The 9,701-nt window shown below is 41.2% G+C and overlaps 1 non-coding gene across 1 annotated transcript; it reads left to right on the top strand.

The window, feature by feature from the left end:
* Positions 1 to 215: 215 nt before the first annotated feature.
* On the top strand, positions 216 to 321 carry LOC122036764. The gene has a single exon (XR_006127435.1). It is a non-coding gene; the product is annotated as a small nucleolar RNA R71 (small nucleolar RNA).
* The last annotated feature ends 9,380 nt before the right edge of the window (positions 322 to 9,701 follow it).

Raw genomic sequence — 9,701 nt, 5'->3', positions numbered from 1 at the left:
ACTTCCCTGATGCTTTAATTGTTGGGTTTATAGAAGAATAGCCACCACTTCTTTCATTTGCCCATTGATGATGATTTCGTGCAACACTGTCAATAATTTCTTGAGCTTCATCTAAACTTTTATTCATAAGTGCCCCTCCAGCAGCTGAATCAAGGGACACTTTGGTATGATAGTTGATACTATTATAAAAAGTGTGCAACACTAACCATCTTTCCAACCCATGATGTGGGCATTGTCTGAGCATACTATTATATCTATCCCATGCTTCAAAAAGAGATTCTGTGTCAGTTTGCTTGAAGCTTGCAATTAAATTCCTCATATGAGCTGTTTTGCTTGGTGGATAGAATTTATCAAGAAACTGTTGCTCACACTGCTCCCAAGTGGTGATGCTATTAGGGGCCAAAGAATTCAGTCATTGCTTTGCCCTATCTCTTAAAGAAAACCCAAATAATAATAATCTAACTGCTTCTGAAGGAACTCCATTGATTTTCATGGTACCACATATTTCATAAAAGACCTCTAAGTGTTGATTGAGGTCTTCATGATGTCCTCCACCAAATTGGTTCTGCTGCACCATAGATATAATTGCGGGTTTGATCTCAAAGTTATTAGCTTCCACTGAAGGTCTTGAAATACTAGATCGAAAACCTCTTGCATAAGGTGCAGCATAATCCTTGAGTGGTCTATTCGCCATGTTCAAATGTTCATGTTCTTCAATTTGCCTTTGCAGAATTCTTCTTTTATGGAAAGTTCTATCAATCTCAGGGTCAAAAGGAAAGAATTCCCCTGCAAAGTTAGATCTTCGCATACACAAGAACAAGATAGCAAATGACAATTCAACAGAAAAAAAGAAAAAAATAAAAGAATAAAAAATGCAGAATTGAATTTGTACAAAAAGAATTAACAAGAAGTAAAAGTTATACAAGAAAGTAAAAACAGAAATCTAATGATTAGTTAGAACTATGCAATATGAAAGGAAAACAAATGTTATGTTTAGTCTAACTCAATTGATAATTCCTAATGTTATAGCGCAGTCCCCTGCAACGGCGCCAAAAACTTGTTACACTCCGCAAGTGTACGAAAATGTCGCAAGTAATATAAAAGATTATCGTATCCACAGGGACTGGAATAAGCACTAGAAATATCTCAATGCGAATTAGCTAAACAACTATCCAATTGTTTCAAATGCAAAGTGAAGGTAAACAAATCTAATATTAAAGATCAACAAACAAGAGTTTAGTGTTTTGGGTTATGATAAAGGGAGATTCTCGGAGTTTCGATTTCTTTGTAAGATTTCTTGAATGTAAATGGTTCACCAATTCTTATCCCTCAATTGCCAAACACTTGTAGAAAGTTGTCAGTTCTCTCTTGCAATAGATAACCGGCTAAGGACTGAGAAATGTATCAAAATATGATCAATTAGACGTGAACCTATGTTGTCCTTACACAGAAGCGCACCTATTACTATGCCTTCCTCGGATATCAACATAGAAACCCACAACTTATTAATCTATCAAGATACAAGAAACTAATCACAAGATCCATCCTACTCTCTTGAATATTCCTATTTTCTCTTCAAGATTATCTCTCAAACGTCCTTACACGGGCTTGCACCTGTCACGTGGATCCCTCGGATGATCGAGTGAGAGTTTATCTTTACAAAGTCCATAAGAAATCCAAACAATCAATCAAGAATGAGAATTAAGCACAAATCACCATTAATCATTCAAAATCTAATTGATACAAGCAAGATAATGTCATTGAAACAAGAAATTGGCAAATCCATAAGAGATTACATCAATCCATCATACAAATACTCCCTTAATCCTAGAATACAAGATCTACTCCATGAATCAAGGAAGAATACCCGAAGAAATAAAGATTACAAGCATTTCTTAAATCCCCAATCCAAGAAACCAAGAAAAGGGGGAAAGAGAAAACTTATCTACGAAGAAGCCTCGTCTTCAGATCCAATCCTCGCTCCAGAGTCGAAATCGTCAAGAACTCCCCTCGAATCGCCCAGAAATCCTCCCAAGAATGGGAGGATACCACCAAATCTTGCCTTTTCCCAAAGGGGGAGAGATCCCCTTTCAATTCATGAAGGAGGGTTAAAATAGAGGAGGAAATCGGGCGCCACACGGCCCCGTGTGAGGTTCACACCGCCATGTCCAGTTCCTTCTCGCCAGTGCACGGCAGTGTGACTCACACGGCCAGACCTCTTCTCTGGAAATGCTACACGGCTGTGGTGCACACGGCCACCACCTGCTTGGCCTCTGGAAACCTCACACGGCCGTGTAGATCTACACGGCCATGTAAGGCATCTGCTCTAATTTCTTCAAATCAAGACACGGCCGTGTGAGATTCACACGGCCATATCCTCTTCCCTTCCTGTTAAAACTACACGGCCGTGTGTGATACACGGCCTGATGCTCTCTCCCTTCAATTCCTTCCAAGCTTGCCCGAGGACGCATAATCTTCACCAATTTCGACTCCTGTGTACAGAAAATGCACAAAAAGCAGATCTCCGAACCAAAAGAGTAAATATGCTAAAAGGAAAGATGGAAGTATAAAAGTGCATAGATCAAGCATGCTCAAAGTATGTAAATGTGCATAAAAACATGCATAAAAGAGTATATAATCTACGCACATCAACCTGGAAGCTGATTTCTGAAATTAATATTTAATTGAATTTGTAACATAGGTGAATTTGGATCTATAATGTTAAGTATCGTTTGCGATCCAAGTCTAATATTATGGCTTATGATTATTGTGTGTGATTGGACCCTTGGACATGTTAAGGGAATTTTATTATGTGTGCATGATTGTATTTAACTAATACAGTAGGAGCTGTATTAGCCCTAGGATTTTACATATATGTTCGATCTAAACTTGATGTACACTCCCTTGTGGAATATAGGATCGATGTATGTAAAATTTTATTTTTCTGTCATGGATCGTATCCTTGCGAGGTGTGGTGCTATTGGAGGACTAGAGGCGCAGCAGAAAAAGGAAGCTCGATGGATCCGACGGCATGAACCCTAGTACTGGCAGCATGCGAAGGACAGTGATGGAAAAGGCCATAATAGTTGGAAAATTAATTTCCATATTTATTACTTTTATTTACTGTGATGTATGTGATGTGTGCTCGCTAGGTTAAAATTCCTCACCTTAAATAACTAAGTGGGAGAGGAATTTTTAAAATAAATTTCACGGTCTACATTATTGGTTTGTAAGTGATGCAAACAAACTTACGCGTTGGCTCTGAGTACCTTCCTCCATATCGGATGAGTTTGTATGCGGATCACTAGATTAAACTTCCATTTTGGATGAATATAGGAAATTAATTAGGAGCGTGTGATCTTCTCCATTGGAAGGGGCACAATCTTATTTAATGGACTAAGTATCAAGTAATGGTATACACTTAGGCACATTTAATAATATCGATGGGGAAATCCAGATCGATATTATTCTCCAAACGCTACCTAGAAGTATTGAGCATTTTCGCCTGAACTATAATATGAATAAAAGGATGTATTCATTGGCGGAACTACTGATAGAACTTCAGGCAGCAGAAGGGCTATTTCATCAAAATTCTCAGATTCACTATGCTGAAAATGGTTCTACTTCTAAGTTGAAAGGCAAGAAGAAGAAGAAACAAGTTGTCTCAGCAAAGAAGGTGAATAAACCTCTAGGTACAGGACCAAAAGCTGGAATGAAGAAGCCGAAGGGCAAGTGCTTCATCTGCAAGCAGTCAGGACATTGGAAGGTAGACTGTCATCGTAGGAAAGAGAACAATAAAGGTATATCTCATTCTCTAGTAGTTGAAATATGTTTAGCGGTGTTATCTGTTGGGGTTGCAAGGTTGCAAACATAGTCCCATATTGAAAACACATGGAAAAGATCATGGGTTTATAAGAGAAAGATATCTCCATTGGCATGAGGCCTTTTGGGGAGAGCCCAAGAGCAAAACCATGAGGGCTTAGCCCAAAGTGGACAATATCATGCAATTGTGGAGATATTTAAATTCTTTTCGATCCTACAATATTGTTGGTGCAGTAAGCATCCGACGATCGAATCTTAGTTTTGATAATGGCAAAGGGATTCAAAGTTAAGATTCCTTGTTATCTAACGTGGTTAAATAAGGTTTCAGGAAAGTCCTAACTGCGGTTAGGCAAGGGAAAATCCTAAGGGGGGGTAACCTTAGGTCCTAGGGGGTGGTAACCCTAGGTGAAGGAAAATCCTAAGGGGGGGGGGGGTAACCTTAGGTCCTAGGGGGCGGTAACCCTAGGTGAAGGAAAATCCTAAGGGGGGGCAACCTTAGGTCCTAAGAGGCGGTAACCTAGGTGGAGGAAAACCCTAAGGGGCGGCAACCTTAGGTCCTAGGGGGCGGTAACCCTAGGTGGAGGAAAATCCTAAGGGGCGACAACCTTAGGACCTAGGGGGCGGTAACCCTAGGTGGAGGAAAACCCTAAGGGGCGGCAACCTTAGGTCCTAGGGGGTGGTAACCCTAGGTGGAGAAAAACCCTAGGGGGCGGTAACCCTAGGTCCTAGGGGGTGGTAACCCTAGACGGAAAGTCCAGTCGGTCTGGAGGACCGGACTGGCATCAGGTAATCTCTCCTGAGGGGAGTAGGTGAGGACGCGTTCCCCGTAGAGGGAACAGTAGGCGTCGGGTCGACCTAGGGTTTCCGGCTGGAAACCCGAAGTCAGACTCGGACAGTCCGGAGACTGTCTATACTTCATTTATCATGTTTATTGTGCTAACTTTGTGTTGCAGGATAGTGTTTGGGACTAACGGATCTTGCAGGAGCAAAGGAGCAACCTAAAGCCTCGGATGAACAGTGTCCGAGGCACCTCCATGGAGCTTGGAGGCGCCTCGGGTGCAAAAGCTGAGCTGGCTACGAAGCACCACTGGAGGCGCCTTGAAGCAGGCAGAAGGCGCCTTGGAAGGCGCCTTGAGAGGGCTATAAGGCGCCTTGAGAGGATGAAGTTCGACCAGTTCAGGTTTTATCCATACGGAAGACCAGGTAGCATGGAGGCGCCTTGAACAACCTTCAAGGCGCCTTGAACACCCTTTATAAGGGGGATTCGACCAGCACTTCAATATAATGCATTCCAAGTCTTCTCTCTTCAACGTGCTGCTCCGAAAGACACCCGGAAGTGCTGCTACAAGTCTCCGACGACCCGAAGCTCCAAAATTCTACTCTTGTCGTCGGTATAACTAGTTTTTCCATTTACTTGTACTTCATCTTGTAATCCTTTTATCGAGCTTATAGTTGTTGCCCACCGGAAGCGATCAAGGATCGCGGGCCTTCGAGTAGGAGTCGATCAAGGCTCCGAACGAAGTAAAAATCCTCCTGTCTCTGTGTGCTTGTTTTGTTTTATTCCGCTGCTTAATTACTCCGATAATTCTTACGATTCCGATAATCGAACAAAATAGCCACGAGCGCTATTCACCCCCCCTCTAGCGCGTCTCGATCCAACATTATCTACAACACCTGGTGTGTAGATACGAGAGTCACTGATCATGTCTACAACTCTTTGTAGGGGTTCCAGGAAACTTGACAACTATTTGAAGGAGAGATAACCGTCTACATGGGCAATGCTACTGAGGTGGTGGTTGTTGTAGTGGGAGACGTCTACTTATCATTTGATAGGAATAGAAGTTTGGTTTTAAGAAATTGTCTTTATGTACTTAGTTTCAGAAAGAATTTAATTTCAGTTTCTAAACTGTATTTGGATGGATATTCTATTTCTTTTAATAACAATGTGGTTATCAAGAGAAATAATGTTCTTATCTGTTTTGGTGCGTTGGTTGACAATTTATATACTTTAAATCCAATTTCTCCCACAAAGCAACAAATGAAAATTAATAACACATCTTATAATTCTAATAAGAGAAAGGAACCTTCGGAAATGAACCAAACATATCTTTGGCATCTAAGACTTAGTCATATTTGTAGGACCGTTGGACCGGCTAGAAGGGGGGTTGAATAGCCCTGTAAAAATCAAAACGCAAACACCCTTCTCGAACTCTTAAACTAACACTTGTAAAATAATCAAAGCAATAAACAAAGATTAGAAAAGAAGACGAGGCACCAGGTTTGACTTGGTTACAACCGGAGAGGTTGTTAATCCAAGAAAGATGATCACACTAGAATTTCTCCTTCAGGCAGAGAAGCCTCTAACAAAGTTGAAGCGCACAACAGAAGCTAACTACAGAAAGCGTACAAGTGTTTGAAAGAAATGCGTGAGTTCTGAATTAATTGAAAGCTTCTGGACCAAGGCTATATTTATAGCCTTGGTCGGGGCGCCTAGAAGGGTTCCGGGTGCTCTAGGGGGATAAAATTTTATCCCACAACGTTCAGATCGAGTTTTGACTCGATCTGGTCAAAATACTGGGTCTGGGCGCCTGGAAGGGTTCTGGGTGCCCCGGGCTGCTCTGGGCGCCCCGGACTATTCCGGGCGCCCCGGAGCCCAAAGTCAACCAACGTTGACTTTTTCATCCGGGGACCACTGCTCCGGTTTGGTTCAGCTCGGTCTGGGTCTTCTACTCCGGATTCGCTTGCTTGGGTGATCTCTGCTACCCGGAATAGGGCTCACCTGAACCCAAGTTCCGGTCTTCTCGAGCGGGCTTCCCTCCGGCTTCTCGTACCTCAGAATCGCTGCGTGTTTCCTTCTCGTCCGCCGGCGTACTCATCCGCAGTTTTTGTCCCTCGGACGCACCGCATGCTATCCTTCTCGCTAGCTGCGTCTCTTGCTCCCCGATCAATCTTCCGCTCCGGCTTTCGTCCCTCGGAACCACCGCACGCTTCCTTCTCGTCCGCCGGTGTACTCTTCCGCAGCATCTCGTCCCTCGGACTGCCGTCCTTCACGCTAGCCACGTCTTCCACTCAACTACCTGTGCTCCTAAGCTCCTGCACACTTAGACACAAGGTTAAATACACACAGGACTAACTTAACTTGTTGATCACACCAAAACAATCTTGGAGTTCCAACAATCTCCCCCTTTTTGGTGTGATCAACCCAAGTTAAGCTAGGGTTAAAATAGACATAAAATAAAAATAAGTAAATTAACTTAATTTGCAATTTAAGTGCAAAAAGATAGAAAAGATAAAAAAAAAATTAAATCTATCTACCTCCCCCTAGACTTATACTTTCTCTTCTTCCCCTTTGATCACAAAAAAAATGGGGTTCCAAGAAAAAACAATCTAAGGGTTAAAAATTTAGAGAAATTTTTTTTTTTAGTTTCAGGAAAAAGTTTTTTGAGAAAAACTTAGGAATTTTTGAGAATTTTTCTAAGTAAGAAAAATCCTAAGTAACAAATTTTTGAAATAAATTAAAAAATCCTAACTTAAATTTTTGAGAGTGTTTAAGCCAAAAAATGACTTAAAAAAATCTTTCTAAGTAAGTAAATTTCTAAATTGAAATAAAATGTTTTGAATAACCTTTTTAAAGCACTAATTAATTCTTGTATTAATGCTTTATTAGTAAGTTAATTAAACATTTATTTCAATATTTTGGCTTTCAGGTCGTGGCGAGGCACTAGGCCTTCTTGGTTATTGGAGCAACAACCACTTCCTTGACAAAACCTCATAAGGAAATTCTTTGTTTAATTTTCTCACTTAAAGCGCTAATTTTAATTTTACAATTTAGTTTAGGCATGATTTAGGAACCCAATATAGGTTCCACCCTACTTGATTAATTAAAAAGCTTTTAGGTATATATTTTCTTTAAATGTTCCTAATTTGTAACGACCCGCCTTCTACTGGCTAAGCTGTAAGGCCGGACCGTCACATTATGCTGTGCTAACTAATCCATGACCATCATTAAATCTAGATGCGGAAGCTGTACTAATCAAAATTTTGCTAAACTATTGTCATTTCTTTATTCTACATGTGCTAAGGGGTGTAATCTAAGCTATTCATGACATCTATTACATCTCCCAATGGTCAAGGAACTTAACTAAGGGTTTCTTGCTAATATCAGGCCTCCCAATCGATCCACGGATCGATTGGAATGGTCGAATAGATCCAGTGATCGATTCAGAAGGCTACTGTGCTCGGCCGATATTCTGGATCGATCGGCTGATCGATCCAGACTGGTCAATCGATCCAGTGATCGATCCCAGGGCCTTCTGTTCGCGACAGAGAGCGTCTGGATTGATCGGCTGATAGATCCAGAGGCCTACTGTTCACGAGACGAATTGCCCAGTCAATCCTTCGATCGATTGGAAACCCTCGAATCGATCAGCTGATCGATTCGAGTTTCTGATTTCATGCCAATTGTCTGATTTCAGCACTTGTTCGTGCCAAAACTACTTATAACATTTCTAAACTAAATGCCAAACATTCTAACATCACAAAAACAGTATTCTAAACATGATAGGATGCTTGATTAACTAATTCATAACATTTAACATGCTAAGGTGCAAAATAACAAAATGCTAAAAGGTTCTAGTGCTTAAACAAACTTGCTGAAATTCCCTAAGATCTCTATTCCAAGTTCCATCCACACACATCTTCGTAGCATTGCCCTCCAGCCTCCGCTAGTCCATCTTTCCTTTACCTTTATCTGCAGTATAAGGAAAAGAAAGTATCTGTAAGCTTTCGCTTAGTAAGAAACCATCTACCTCACTAAAACATGCAATCGATGCAAATCATGCTTTGAAAACATGCTATTTAAAACATGTACTGATTGAACTAAAACATGGCATGCTATCATACAATACATAGCAATCAAAAGCTAGTCATGACATACTATCATCTAAAGCATGTGTAACATGAACTGAACATAGAGCTATCATACATAATCATAAGAGTGAGCTGAGCTGAGCTGAAACATGAACTGAGCTAAACTAAACTAAGCTAGCACTGAATTTAAACTGTATACACAACTGATTTGTGAGAGTTTAAAAACTATACATATAATAGATGAAAATATATAATCATGCTGCTAATGGGCCCGGCAACTGTACGTGCTATGCGTGCATCCCTAGCTAGACCCGGGTTTGCAAGTCCCGAATTTAGTAGGGTTGCTAGGTTATTTGAACCTAGGGACGACTGTGGGAGCCCAACCCAATGGATATCTAATCCAGTACAGTGCCACTGAGAAAGTAAAATACTGAACATAAGCTAATAAATTCTCGTCTTGCTTTTACTAGGTTGTCCAAACCTAGAACTAGGTTATCTAAACCTAGAGGCGACTGTGGGAGCCCACCCATTGGACATCTAGTCCTGTAAAAACTGGAGCAAGACTAACTAAGCTATGAAATGCTTCTATTGCATTTATCTAAGCCACTAAAATGCCTAAGTTGCATTTTTCTGTGCTAAACAATTAAATCGAACACTTGGTATGCGCTAATTCGCATCCTTTGGGTCGGTAGTCTACATATTACTAAACTAATACATGAAATTCACACGAGAGCTACTTATACTGTAGGTGAGGGGTTTCTTACCTCCTGTTCGGATTTTCTTACAGTTCTAATCGCTAGATCTCCGGAGGAGACGATCCTTTCGACGATCTTCTCGCGCCTATGCGTTCTTCTCGCGGAGGGAAGCGTCCTCGTGCTTTTGTGTTGCCGGGAGGTGCTCCTAGAACCCTTGGCTTGGTGCGCTGAGAGAAGGAGAGAAGAAGGGAGAGGGGTCGGCAGAAACTAGGGTGAGGAAGGAAAAGTTACGTTCAAAGAAAATAACTCTTCACT

Source organism: Zingiber officinale, unplaced genomic scaffold (genome assembly GCF_018446385.1).
Source record: "Zingiber officinale cultivar Zhangliang unplaced genomic scaffold, Zo_v1.1 ctg206, whole genome shotgun sequence".
In the NCBI taxonomy this organism is placed as follows: Eukaryota; Viridiplantae; Streptophyta; class Magnoliopsida; order Zingiberales; family Zingiberaceae; genus Zingiber; species Zingiber officinale.
Note: the sequence above shows the minus strand (reverse complement) of the source record. Positions and strands in the feature narration are given on the sequence as shown.